At 41.0% G+C, this 15420-nt stretch overlaps 1 long non-coding RNA gene across 2 annotated transcripts in view; it reads right to left on the minus strand.

Annotated features, from left to right (window-relative positions):
* Positions 1–264: 264 nt before the first annotated feature.
* LOC138489761 (uncharacterized) overlaps positions 265–15420 on the minus strand; it is a 142488-nt gene continuing 127332 nt past the window's right edge. Inside the window, exon 3 of one of the 2 annotated variants that reach the window (XR_011274889.1) lies at positions 265–617. This is a non-coding gene — a long non-coding RNA (uncharacterized lncRNA). Of the gene's footprint in view, positions 618–1298; positions 2217–15420 lie in introns of those variants that run through there. The other variant, XR_011274888.1, reaches the window with a different exon arrangement.

Below are 15420 nucleotides of genomic sequence, written 5' to 3' on the forward strand. Positions count from 1 at the left end.
ACGTTTTTCACTTACCAGTTGTATTGTTGTAATTCCAATTCATGCACATCAGGGAGGGGAGCTCCCGGGGATCGGCACCATCTGTTACAGGCTTTTCCTGCTCCCCCTGATACCAGTGCTCATCCAGCTCCCCATGCCACCTCAGGCATTCCAGGCACTCGTCATTCAGACACCAAAAATACACAAGAGACCAGAAGTGGGGTAAAAAGCGCTGTAATGTAAACACACACCAGTGCATAGACACCAGTGCATAGGAGGGCTGAATTCTGCTCTGCTCCTCCCAAGCCTGGCACATCCTTATGTACAATGGAGTAGCTAGCTCTAGTCTCCACCCATTAACAGCACATATGATAACAAATAGGTCATTTCACAAACAGGGGGACAAAAGTACATTCTGCAACTGCAGGCTGTTTCTGCGAGGCAGGCTCTGGCAGCCTTAGGATTTCAGCCAGCAGCGTCATCACTGTGTACTTCTCAGGAGGCGCTGTTCATGTCTGGTAGTCTGAGGCATCACTGCATTCCACAGCTCAGTTGTGAAGTGCTCTGCAACATCGCTTTGCATTGGTGTTCAGCTGTTAGGCCAGTATCTTAGGCCAGTCCATTTGTATCTGATGAATCTCAAAGAAACCAAAATAAAATGCAGCATCAGAAATGTAACAGATTCAGGTGTGTTGCACACTCATGCCTAATGGAGTGTCCACTTGACATGACATATTTCAGGAGATGGCGTGTAAGTTTTACATGAAAGGAGTGAAAATGAAATGCCATTCAACAAATACGTATCTGCATCATACCTCACTAAAAATGTGCACATAAACATCCGGAGGAGACTGACTCCATGTAGTATTTAGCTGAGCTGTAACCAATATCAGAAATTACATGCATAGCTGATCAAAGACACATGTCAACACTTAATGATGTAGGAGAACTCCCATCTTTGGTAACAGTGACCATCACCCATAATTCACCAGAGTGACATATTCATTCTCAACCCATACGTATACCATATCATGCCACCATTGGAATGCATACATAAACACCCATTCTAATGCATGACAGTGCACTACTTGACCTGGAGGTAGTTCTGGTGTGCTGTGAATCCCTCAACATCTCCACCTAAAAATGGGCCTCCACATTAGTGCTAGGAAGTTCAGTGTTCAGCAGATTAAATGGGGGCTTGGATTAAAAGAGAGGGCTTGGTGTGTTTTCTCAGGGAGTGTGAGTCCTGGATGTGCTAAAAAAACTGAGATGACATTGGAAATTGCTTAGGAATAACTAAAGGAGAATGTCTGACTAACTGCACATATTATCCACAGCATTGTTCAAAAAAATGTTCACCTATATGTCGGAGCCAGTTGCAATCAAAATGACCACTTCAGTTGACTTTGCTGAACATGTCAGAATGTACAGTCTGTGGCTAATCTGGACCATTCCTCCCTTCTCCCTAGAGCGTAACCAGCCCCTTTGAGGCTAGGGATGTAAGCCCTCTAGCCAAGACACTCCCTATGGGTCTGGGCAAGTGGGATCTCACTGGGAGTGACTCCCCTCTCGAGGATAAGAACTCCCATTCCTGAAAGTGACTCCCTTTTTGGAGCATGCCAACTACCTACATGGGAATCGGGAAACTGATGCTAACCCTGTTTTGGATTTACCAATTAGTGACATTTTTATAATCTCTTTGACTTGAGGCAATGCTGGACTCTGCCTGAACACGCCATAGTCATTAAAGAACGACACACCCCTTTTGTTTGTGATGACGTACATAAGACCTTGAATGGAGGAGAGTGAATCCTATGCAGAGATGAGCCTCTGACAGGAAGATTTACCTGGAGGGGCGGAGCCATGCTTTACCACTGAGCCAACTGTAGTGTGTAGAGTGAAAACTCCTGACAGCTGGCATCCTGACCACTGAAGAAAGAAAGCTAAAGAAGGAGATGGAGAAGGTGAAGTGACAGACTCACCTGATGACGTGGCCACACAGAAGCTGTACTTGGCCTGGTACACATTAACCGATGCCGAGACTAGATTGCAGTGGAGAGTCCAGATCCCCGAGCTCCACACGAGAAGTGCATTAGCTGACGAGCCGAGCAGCAGAAGGGAAATGAGGCTGGTAAAGCCACAAAGGTTATGGGAGCTTGCCAAACCCAAGCGGCAGACACCCTACCGGAACCAAGCTAATGAAAGCTTATCAGAGAGCCAGAGGGTTTTGGCGAGCCCTGGAAAAACAGGAGACATTAACAGTCAAAGCACCAAAAGGGTCACGGGAGATGGTAAAACCAGAGCGGGCAGACAGCCCACTAAGCTGAGATAAAGCATGCCTACCAGAGGACCAGAGAGCTTTGAAGGGCACAGACAAACAGAAAGACAGTTTGAGCTGGAAAAAAGGGTCAGTTGACAATATGTTCCACCGGGCAAACCCATTGTCTCTAGGTTAACTCAATTCTTGAAACCCTTTCCAAATATGTGAACAAATATCTACGCCCCTTTGTGTTGAAGATGCAAAGCTAAATACATGATGCTAGAGATTTGATAAATAATATTGAAGGTCTACCTTTCAACTCCAACAAAAGGTGTTGCTATGTCTGGATATTCAGTCTTTATATACGTGTATACCCCAACAGGCTAACTTGCAAGTTAATGAAGAGGTATTGCTTAAAAAAGAGGATGATCATCCTGTGAGCAATTCTTTCATCACGTGGTATACTGAAACCGCATTGACTAATACCATTTTTCAGTTTCGGTGACAAATATTTGTGCAAATAGAAGGAACTGTGATGGGGGGTGCTATGGCAACGAATCTAGCAAATCTGTATGTTGAGATGTTTGATGAGACTACGATGTATGCCATGTGGCTCCGCTACATAGACAATATCAGGTGTTGTGCGAAGGAACCAATGAAAAAGAAAGGATACGCACAGTCTGCACACCTGGTGGTATCAAGGAAGTTCTGTGTGATTCATAGATATTTAGTGAGGTGCAGAGGAGAAAAACATTACCTTGACACTAAGTAGTGGTACTAAGAACAGGAAAAAAGAGTCCACAGGCTGTGGAACACTCGCGTCCCCTGCACACTCGGGTCAATGCCAAAAGCAATCAGTAGGTTATGACTTATAGTTATGTCCAACTCGTGGTAATGTGCTTCAGTGTTCTATGTGTATACTGTAGTAATTTCTGTTAGTAAGGTAAAGCGATGTATCTAGGTTGGAGCATAGGGCTGTCTCCCCAGAGAAACACTATAAGAGTTTTTTGTAGTAGTCTATGCTTAGAAAATATTTCCTTGGATCCTTTCTTAGTCTGGGCAAATAACAATAATAATTCTCGATTGATTATCAATCTCAACAGACAGAGTCAATTTTAGTACTACATGCCATTCTATATTCAACAATATTATGCAATGTTGTTCTTCATATAGTGACATTTCTCACAACAAGTAAAACATACATCTTTGGTACAGTAGAAGCCTGACTACTGTTTTTTTATTTTTATTTTATTTAATATTTGTAGTGCGCCGGTAGCTCGCGAGCCTCGGGGCGCAGAGATAGGAACACGATAGACAGACTGACAGTGAGACGGACATATGAAGACGGGAGGGAAATACAAGGATTACACTGTTCAAGTGGCTCAATGCGTTTCGGGAAGTCAATTCCCTTCTTCAGGAGCAAAATACTCAATTACTAACAGTTTTAACAATTGTACAAGTACCAGATCCAAAAAGTTCTTGTGGACTGTCTGTTTCCGACTAGAAAGAAAATTACAGAAAGTAGACCTTAGACCTTTTAGAAGCATATTGATGTACAATGCCCCACACCGATTGATGGGGATTGCTTTTGATGTGCGCATGAGACAGATTTGAATTAGTGATGCATTCCACTATAGCATGTTATCTGGTTTACTCATTAAGTTGCGAATGCCTATAAATACCAATAATATTTTTTTTAACACCCTGTTCATGTGTTCCCTCTTTTATTAGATACTGAGGGTAGATTTTGCTTTGAAAATCCAAGGTCTCTTCACAGTTCATTATGCTTGTGAGAAGGCACAGGAGGCCTAGTAGGTATGCAGTCTTTTGTTTTGTACTTCTGTCCATTTAATCTGGACTTTAGTATGATCAAAGAATTGATCATGTGTTTCAGCAGATAGACTATTGAAATGTGTCTTGTATATGTTTGTTTTGGGGTGCAGAGCATGTGTTATGTCTGGTCCTGGTCCCTGTATGCATGGTCTAGTGAGTGGTAAGTGTGGAATGTCAGTGTGGATCCTTGTATGTGTGAGTAGAATGTGGTGTGGTTGGAGTTCTGATCCAGGCAGTTGGTAGCGATGTAACCTGGGTGGTGAGAGCCAGTGGGCTCTCCACAATATCTTCCTAGCTTCTTTGGTATTACCTGATGAAGCCTGTTAACCTAAAGTGGTTGAATAAACTACCTGTGAAGTAACCTACACCAAGTGTATCCTTTTAACTTACCTAGACTGCCTTGGGCTTGTCCGGTGTGACCATGACCAACAGCCGTCATCTACTAGTGGTGACGGAGACATTGGGGCACATGTGAGTCAAGATTCAAATGTGTCTTGCTCTGGTGTGTTCACAGCTGCAGGGCCTGCATCTGGTTCCACATCACTGCTAACAATATCAGTGGAGTCTGCAGTGCTGTAGGGCTGTAGTGCAGTATATCTGGTACAGGACATCAGCCACATGGTGTTGGGTCCATACGATAAGGCAGACTATTTTCATCACACTTGGCTAGGTCAAGCACACATGGGGGTCCCTTGGCTGCCAGCCAATATGAGTTTGAAGAGGAGTTACTGAATGCGAGCAGAAGACAGGGACACGTCCTGCATGTGTTGTCTCAGAATATGACCCAGATGGTGAATACAGTGGTAGCAGACACGGGTATCTTCACCAGGAGATGTGTGCATTGAAGTAGGATATGCACTAGAACATGATGGCAATGAGGGAAAGCATGCAACAGCACATGACGACATTGAGGGAGGGCATGTAGCACGACAATGCATGACTGTGGCAACGCAGGGTCAGACTTTGGCCGTGCATGTTTTGAGTGGTCTCTTGGTTCAGCATGATGGGTTCCAGTAACTGCAGACATGTTCCCTCTCCTAGATCGGCTTGCTTGTGGTATGCATGCTATTTGTTTGGTTGAGGTTGTTGTTTGGAATGACTGCTTGTGTGATGTGTCTTGTTGGCAGTGGAGAGGAGGTGTATTTGTGATGTAGTATGCTTTTGGTGTGGCCAACATATTTTGTTATACAGTTTGGGTTTGTTCCTCATATGAAAAGTTACCTTCCATGGCACAATCATGACTGTGATCCTTCACCTGAATTCTGTTTATTAGGTCCATGCACCATTATTGGCTTCTTCAGTTACGTCTACCCTGCTGGCATGAAACTGAACTAAGAAAATAATATTATAGATAGGAAGATTTTTTGCACAATGTGAAAGATTCCATAAAATTTCCACAATTTCAAAATATTCAGATATGCTAAATGGACTACAACAAGACAAATGTGACATTCAGTCACAGCGAGGGCACTGCTCTGCCACTTGTACACAATTAGATGTTGTCCTTTTGCAACATCTGTGTGGGTTATGGACTCTCACACAAATGAACAAAGTCTTCTACCAATGTGATGTCTGATTATGTGTATTATTTTCCATGTTCACAGGCTGTGGTGGCCTGGCGTTTTGGTGGGTGTGTATCCTTAACATGCTGGTTGCACTTTGTTATCTCCTGATGTATGTGGGTTTCTGAGGTTTCTGCATGGTGCTGGTATTGTTGGTGATGGCGATTATGTGATGATTGCACAAGTGTAGATCTTGTCTCTAGTTACTTTTAAACAACCTGTATTTTGTTCCTTTAGAATCGCAAATAGTTATAATTACGTTTGCCCTTATTCATTTGTTATTATTACAGTTTACATAGAAATAAACCAAAACGTTGTTTTTATCGCATTTTTTTTCCAAATCTGTTTTTGTCATCAGATGTTTTCATTGGCATCTTCAACACAGAACCATCTGTACAAGGGGTTTATAGCATACACACCAACTGTGTCGGGCTTGTATCCTTCAACTCATATGCCTGCTGCGAAAAAGGGAAAGTGCAGGCCCCAAGGTAATGTTAGATGTGGATATATTAGATTATTTATTAGGTTTTTTGGTGAGCAGGGCTGCAATTGAACATGAATCATAAGCAGCAGTTCTACGTTGCAAGTGAGTTTCCCGTACAAAGTGCACTATATTCCTAGAGCACTAGAGCTACAGAGGTGCTGGTGGTTCAGCATCTGGGCTGAGTATGGTCACAGAGAATAGCCAACAATTAGCCCATCCTCCCAGGACAAGTGGCTATCAGGAAATGTTTTGTGTTTCAAGGAGCAATATGGTCAATGGCTGGCCAAAACAATATTACAGTATAGGGTCAGCTGTTACAGAGTCATGTATGGATGCTGGCATGGAGGTTGTTAGCTGCTCCATGAATTCAGAAATTCAGTATCACCTTAGTAGTGCTGTGTTGGTGAGAAAGAGGTGCAGGCAGTGAAGGGGCTGGGAGTCCTACCACACCCAGCATCTCTAAAGTAATGATGGCACGTAGAATTCTGGGGCCTTGCATAATGGCTGTCAGTCTAAACCTCCCGAATGAGGTGTGCTTGTGCAACAATGGAAGAGAATGTCCATTAGTAAGGAAACAAAATACAAAACTCTTGGCCTGGGGTTGACTTTCCATCTAGAAGCAGATTCAAAGGCAACGTACTTCCAGGTGTTGTCAGGTGGTGCTCCAGGGTCCTCTGCACAGGTTACAAGGCGCCTTAGAGCTCTACACGTGGCTGCAAGTATCTTTTTTGCGATAATAGTGTCAACATCATATACCTTACTGCTTTTGGAAATTGGTGGCAGATATCAGTACTGCTGGGAGGTATTGCACCTCCAGTAGGTATTGTGGTGTTGCTCTTATTGATGAGTTTCCAAAGGAGAACATTAAACTATAGAGGTGCACTTTTGTTTTCTTTTAGGGATTGGCACAATGGCAGCACTGGATGCTCTGATGGCATGAACATTAGTATATCGCCAACATTCTAGGTTGTCTAGTGTCGTATGCCTTTTAGAGCCCCTGGTGTAGGTTTAGGTATGAGGGGTCAGACATTTATGTATAAATGATGCCCTTTATACAGGGCTACATTTGGCCATAGATCTATAGTGCTATGTATGGAGGTTGGTGGCAAGGCAAAAATGCCACTTTAGGATCAGAGGCGCTTGTCTCATTGTGTGAAACAGTGCATGTTGTGGCCTCTCTGAATCCTCAGGTCAGGGTATTTATGATGTGCTTTCCAATTGTAGTTTCCCCTAAGCCCTCTGTAGGGTATATTCTTTAGATATCTGCAAATATGCATGTAAGCATGCACTTAGTTGAGGTGTATGTTGGCAAGTCATGACTTTAAAGTATAGCTATTGTTAATTAGTCAATCCATTTGTTTTTATGTTGAACGTTTTCTATTTTAGGTTATGTTCCACCCCAGGAGACACTGCACTGTCGTGTGGGTGTTGTAAGAGCTGTTGATACTAACAAGTAATGGCATTGGGAGTATGACATATAGTTTATGAGTGTATGTAATTCAAGTTCATGTCAAGTTACTGTCAGGCATATACGTATATGATGTATGGGTGTATTAGCTTATGAGCATATGGAATATGAGCACATGCTCTATATGTCATATGAATGTATTTTGGATGGGTGTATCACAAATAAGTTATGGTGTATGAGTGTATGGTATCTGATGGCATTGCATAGGGCATATCAGTGTATAACATATGTTGTGTGAGTGTATGGCTTTTGCCTTTATGTCGAATGTGAATATGACCTTTGTTTGTATGGTGTATGAGTATACATCTCAGTCTATGGCATATGGTGTATGGCTTTTGTTATGTTATGTTATTTTGCATTTATATAGCGCCTTATATACCATTGGTATGTTCTGAAGGCGCTGGTAGGTTGAACGCCCTTGAGAACCGAAGTTCAGATCAGTAGAGAGAGTAGAGAGATTCAAAAGGTGCATGTGAGCACCGGGTATGTGTGCAGCTCGTGCGATATCCGTGTAGTAGCTGCTTCATAGCGGTAGGTGTGGTGGTTGAGAGATCAGGAGAATGTGTTCGTTCAGGCAGGTTTTATCCAGAACGGCTGTGGCTGCGTTAGGCCTGAGGAGAACGCATGGCTGGGGGTTGTGAGACCAGCAGTGTCAACTTAGAATGATGTGGAGTGAGCGGCGGATGTTGGTATGAGAACAGTTATACCGAATGGTGTCATAGTATCTCTGTGTTCTAGTTGAGTGGTGATGTTAAGGAGAGAGTAAGCGTGGTGGTATGATTTGATGAGTTATATGCTCTTCCAAACATTCTTTGCATTCTAAGCCAACCGCTCCGTACATCCATTCGCTCCTTACACCGATCCGCTCCATACACCCATCCGCTCCATACACCCATCCGCTCCATACACTCATCCGCTCCATACACCCATCCGCTCCATACACCCATCCGCTCCATACACCCATCCACTCCATACACCCATCCGCTCCATACACCCATCCACTCCATACACCCATGTGCTCCATACACCCATCCACTCCATACACCCATCCATTCCATACACCCATCCATTCCCTACACTCATCCACTCATCCGCTCCATGCCCTCATCCGCTCCATGCCCTCATCCGCTCCATGCCCTCATCCGCTCCATACACTCATCCGCTCCATACACTCATCCGGTCCATACACTCATCTGGTCCATGCACTCCTCTGTTCCATGCACTCCTCCGTTCCATGCGCCCATGCGCTCTATACACCCATGCGTTCCATTCCCTCGTCCGCTCCATACACTCGTCTGCTCCATACACTTGTCTGCTCCATACACTCGTCTGCTCCATACACTCATCCGCTCCGTACATTCATCTGCTCTATACACTGATCCATTCCCTACACTCATCCACTCCCTACACTCATCCGTTTCATACCCTCATCCGCCTCGTACATTCATTCACTCCATACATTCGCCAGGTCTGTAGAATCGTCCGCTCGGCGACAAACACACTCTCCGTACTTCCGCATTCATCAGCTAACCAGACTCGTTGGCTCTACATACTCATCTGCTTCACATACTCATCTGTTCTACACACTCATTCTGTATTTTGCTCATCCGTTCTGCACATTCATCCGGTTATCAGTGTATAGTGAATAAATGGCACATTAGTGTTTGGTATACAAGCACCTGGCATATGAGTATGTAGTGAGTAGGTGTCAGGATTGTGGTGTATGTGCATATCGAGTATGAGTATATGGCATATAAGTAGCATATGAGTGTTTGGTGTAAAATCATATAAATTACACATGTCCTACATGCCTCATATACTTGGAAATGCACATTAAAGTGAGGTTTGACTTTGAAATGAGTTTGTATACGTATATGAGACCTATAGCAATATTTCATTTCTTACATATATGCAATTTATATCTTGTGTACGTCTCATACATAAGAAAACTATCATCAAATATATATCAGTGAAGAAACTGTGTTAAATGAATGTTGTGGTTAAGTTGCACTAATAAAAACTTATCAAATTCAGTGAAAATACTTTGTTAAATGGACGTTATGGTTACAAGTAAAATAAAAAAAAAGAAATGTGCCAGTTATGGTAAGGTAAGCAACCATAACTTGTGCCACCACTGTGCACTGCTAAGACTGACACCCAGGACATCAAAGATGACATGTTTCATTTTTAAAGTAGACTAAAGAACAGTGTACTAAACTGAAATCTTACTTTAAACTTGCAAAAAAGTAGGCATTTTGTTTTCCCGGTGTTTCCATGCATTTCTTTTGCACCAACTGAAAAATACTTTGTATATTTACCAGAACTGCTTAAAGCATTCTAAACGTTTTGAAGAAAAATCTGATTACCCACATCAGTAAGATGTGCTCCATTGCTGCTGAAAATGTTGGCACGGTCAAATTTAATATTTTCATTGTGGAAAGACGTCATGCCAACATATCCCAAAAATGCACACAGAGCCTTATTGACATTGCGCCTCGCTTTCTCTGTTTTTGGAACGAATGAGCTCGAGCGCATCCACATCTGTCTCTGGGCAATACGAGAAAAAATCACTCTTGAATTGGGGACCATTTCCTTCAATTTTCCAAATGTCTCCTTTATTGCAAACTACAATGAATTTCCAGTCACATACCCTAAACTATTCCCTCCACAATGAACAATGATAATGTCTGGATGTTTTAGAGTGACCATCTTTACACAAAAAGGGAGCAAGTCCACCCCTTCATGTTGTGCACTCCATTCTACATGGAAATCATCAAATCCAAGATTTTCAGTCACTCCACAGTTCCTGACTTACACCTTCAGCCAATGGATCCACAAGTCCCCCAGAATCCATACACTCTGCCTCCTGAAAGACAAAGCATAGCCATCTGCAGTCATCCCAGGAAAAAAATCTTTTGCCAGCCTCTCTCCTTGTATACCACACCAAGGAAACCTGATTGGCTAATCCCCTGGGCTGCACAGTCCCATTTCCATGCCAGGCATCCTAAAATAAAAACAGCTGTGGCACGTGCCGTCCACGGACTCCCATTGTGTGCGCGGACAGAATGCCTAATTCAGGGGGTGGGGAGGTTTACACTTACTTTAAAGAATTTAGTGTACAATGGTGGCTCTTCATAGAACCTTTTTTTTCAGTTTTGATTTATTTAGAGGGCTTTTAAGTTTTTCTTTCATACAACTACTTTTCACATGCACTCTACATCATTTTTACAGGAAATTTCTGAGTGCATTTTGAATGTTTTGGAGAAAGATTTGATCTCCAAAATCAGCAAAAGTCATGCCATCACTCAAAAAATATGTGCACCATCCGGCACAATGTTCTCGTTTGCAGAAGAGATGTCATCCCAACACCATTCATAAACGTACATACCTCTTTGTTTACAAGGTGCCTTCCTGCTTCTTGTTGGGGACAAAACACATTGGTGCCTCTCCATACTGCCCTAGAATGTATTTGTGAAAAGTTCATCTTTCCACGTGAAAATAGTTCCATTAATGCTTGAAGCATATATTTCAATGCAATCTGCAAAGATATTGCACTAATGTAGCTGAAACTATGTCCTCCACAATGTACCACAATCAAATATGGACATTGACAATGAGACACACTTTTCCAAAATCTTAATAAACTCCCCCAGTGTTGGCTAGGCACACTATACCACTCCTCCAATCCAATGTTACCAGAATGCCACACATTTCTGTCTATTTTTTCAGATTAAGCATCCAAGAATCTCCCAACATCCACACAGTAAGCCTGCTCATTACAAAAACCACTGTCATCTTCCCTACACACAGCAATGAAAAGAACTGCTACCCTCTCTTCCTATAAATCACAACCAGAACACCTCATTGGCTAATCCCCACAGTCCACTTTCCATGGCAGGCATCCTTAAAAGACCCAGATGTGGCACGCCCTGTCCACGAACTACTGCGCTGTCCGCAGACCCCATAACACCGGACAGCCCTTCTTTCCTTTCCACTTTAATCTTTGTAGCACTCCCTCATTGGCTGCTTTCAAGCAGTCACACACCCATCCATCAATCACATCCAAAAACTCTACATCTAACTCTGTCATCTTAGTTCAACACTTCAGATGTACTGTTGAACTTTCAGAGTACATATCTCCTGTTACTGACAAGCATCTACATTAAGAATTACTGCAGAAATCTCCAAGATTTCTATTTGCAGATTCAACCCCATCTGCATCTCTCAAGACAAAGTACAGGTATACTTATGATTTTAACATTATATTTCCAACTCTTTTACAAATGCATCTAAACAGGGTTCCTGCCACTTATCCTGCATTAACCTAGTCAATAATCATACTCTCTCTTCTTCCACATCCTGACATCAAATGGCAGTTACTTACAATGATGTATGGTTACAAAGTTTTCTTTTAATGAGCATTTTCATAACAGTTTAAAAATACATATTTGTAATTCTAGCAACACTGGCTATGTCTTTTTTGTGAAAGAAAAGAAAACCACAATTAAAACATGTTGACAGCATGCATACTGGCCAACATGACCCATAATAATCTACGAAGTGTTATTTTTTATTTTGATTCTGTCACTTGTAATACCACTTCTCCCCGAAACAAAGTTACACTAAAACTCCCGCAATGCAAAGTCAAAACAAAAACTGCATGTATGTTACTGAAGCATGGCCTGTACATGGAATGAAAAATGGCAGAATGCAATGTGTTTAAAAATATTTATTTCAGTGCCATTTCAAGTACAACTAATAAATGGAGCTATACATTTACAACAGTACTGTGTGTAATTTTTTATGAAAAGAAAGAAAATGGAAACAATTTGTGCAACATTTTGAAATAACACTCAGTGTGTGCAACATTCTGAAATAAAAGTGTTTGCAATTTTATTAACTTTAATGCACATGCATACTTGCTTACCATTTCCCTTTCTAATCTGTATGTTTTTATTGGCTTGTAAATTTTTTCTGAGACTTATAGTGCACCTATTGTAATGCAAAACGTGCAACCACAACTCCCACAATACAAACAAAAGAACCATCATTTAATAAGCAACTACACATTGGAATGCATCACATTGGCAAGGATGCATATACTGACAACAGGATAAACTTTCACACAAGTGCCACTTAAAAGTGTGCCACAAATATTTTCCATTTCTGCTTCGTTTTTATATGAAAAAGTTACGCACAGTGCTGCTATAAATCCAGAATTTTTTTTTTTTTTACTTTCATGTTCAGCTTTCCAAAAAGGACAGCTTTTTAAACGCTCAGCATTTTCCAGTTTACACTGTATAAAAATGTCACACTTTCCTGCTGCAGCACCGTTAGGCATACTCATCACGAGACTACCGGCACCAATAGCAACAGTGCCAGTGCTCACGTGTCCCTATTCCCGTAGAGTCCCATGGGACTCAACAGGAATAGGGCCTAACATTTTCCGGCTCCTGACTTTCCAGGCCAACAGGACTTGTAATGTCCTGGTGGCACTGGGAAGCTAGGTGCCGAAAAATTAGTAGTTATCTGGTGGAAACCCGTCTGCAGCACCAGCAGGATTACCACAATACTCGTAATGAGACACAATGTTATTAACTCTTCTTCCCAACATCTCCTCCTACATACATAAATAATATCTTCTAGTATTAAAATGACTTCACCATTACAATATGTACCAACTCATTTTCTTCTTTCGCAATTGCAGTGAACAACAACCTCCAGGACTTCAACAACCTGAAGAAAACTACTCTTCACATCCTACAATGTAAGTGCATTAATATAGCAGTATTCTTTCTGTTACGCATACAGTCCAGTTTAGCTGCATAGATGCCTACAAATCTCCTTTCAAATCAAAAAACGTTTCTACCTTGCTAATTCCACCCCGGCATGTACACTCTTGTATTCTCACCTAAACACCATTATTATAGCACCCACTATTATCCTGAAAACATCATAATGTCCTCACTTATTCATTCACACTACCACTCTCTTACACACTAACCAAAGCCCTTCACAAATGTACACACACAGCTACACTTACATCTTTCCCAACCACAACTATCAACCTATTACAAAATCACACAGCTCTCTTTTTATGTCTGCCATCATATTCACACACTCATTCCCAATACACGCATATATATTCCACAACTTTCAAGCCCACACTTTCCTTTTTTTCCAACAGACGGAGCAAAATGCCCACTGAAAAGCAACTCCATAGAAAACAAAAAAGAATAGAGCAGATAAAAATAAAAGCATTCCAAATACTCATCCACCTCTATCAGAATGTATAGCAAATATTCAAACAAACTGATGATACAATCAGTCAACAAAACTAAACCAGCAACCACTAAAAAACGAGCATCTGAAAAATAAAAATAGTATAAAGAAAAAGAAAACTGCTAATGACCCATCTAACAATGTTAACGTAGCCACAGTTAAGCATTCCTAAAATTAATTTTACAAACATTTTTCCACCGTTCAGTACTTCACAATTCTATGAAAACAGCTGAAATGTCATGCTCAACCTTTAAAAATTACTCCAGAAGACTAATCCTCAAAGCTCTAATTGACAGCACAATTCTGCTGAAAAGGAAATTGTTTATATTAATTTTAAACATAATAAAACCACTAATAATATTAATCAGTAAATTACAAAAAGTACTTCTAAAAATATGCAATGTCAACATAGATACCTTTTCAAACTTCTGTGAAGGTGAATGGATTCACAGAAGCAGCACAGAACCATATTTCAATGAAGTGCCTTATAAACAATTATAAAAAAAAACAATTTCCATACATAGTAATGGCCAAGGATATGAAATAGTAGAAAACACCATTATGGCACAAGAAACCCTTATCGAAAAAACATCCCCAACAAACTTTCAATCAACGGTTACTTTTACCCAACCAATCCGTCCAGTCTACAAATGGCAATGGAGCTGAATGTGTAACGTACGCCAACAACCCTTCATAACTTTATGATAATTCCTCAATCAATATGTGAAAGTAAAAGACAAAATTAGAATAAAAATGTTACAAACCATGGACTCCTGTCCAGTGCGCAACTACACTGGACAGTGACGACATTCATTAGCCTGCATTTTGGGAACTGCTTGAAAAAGCACCTTTCACCAAATCAAAATGTTAGGAACACACCATTCCACTATACAGAATCTTCTGCACAGACTGTACTATGCAAAAAGTTCTGCTTTACAACTGCAATATTTTAATAACATTCTCCTACATGGAGCAGCCAAAGAACTCCTTCAACAAATAGAACACATCATATTTTGGAAGTGAAGATGACATAGAAAATTCAGTAGCTTTAGAAAACATTAGCGAAAACTTTATAAACACCAACCTTCTAAAAACACATACAAAAAAAGAAATAACAAAGTTTAAAAGCACATCTGCTCAAATAGAAACCAACTATGTATCTGTTGTTGTAGAACCTTTTATAAAAAGAACACAAACATTGTAGATATGATTTACAAAATAGAGGACAATGAGGAATCCCAATGGTTCCAATTAGCTTTATATCTTATAAACGAAAATAAAAACAAAATAAGTGACCCCTCAATACTTTGCACATACTGCAATACAAAGCTTGATAATAACCAAATTCCAACACGTGCTGTCTAATAACTTGAAAATATTCCCACTTCCAAAAGCTCTCCAACAACTTAATTTGTATGAGAGCATTATAATCCAAACAGTACACTAATAGGCATTTGTGGCAAAGTAGTATATTTGCAATTAGATCTTAACAAAAATGTAGAAACGCTGGGAGTACAATGGCCAAAAGAGCAATATTTGATTATCCTAGTTA

The sequence above is a fragment of the Ambystoma mexicanum genome, chromosome 9 (genome assembly GCF_040938575.1).
Source record: "Ambystoma mexicanum isolate Mex_15411 chromosome 9, UKY_AmexF1_1, whole genome shotgun sequence".
Lineage (NCBI taxonomy): Eukaryota > Metazoa > Chordata > Amphibia > Caudata > Ambystomatidae > Ambystoma > Ambystoma mexicanum.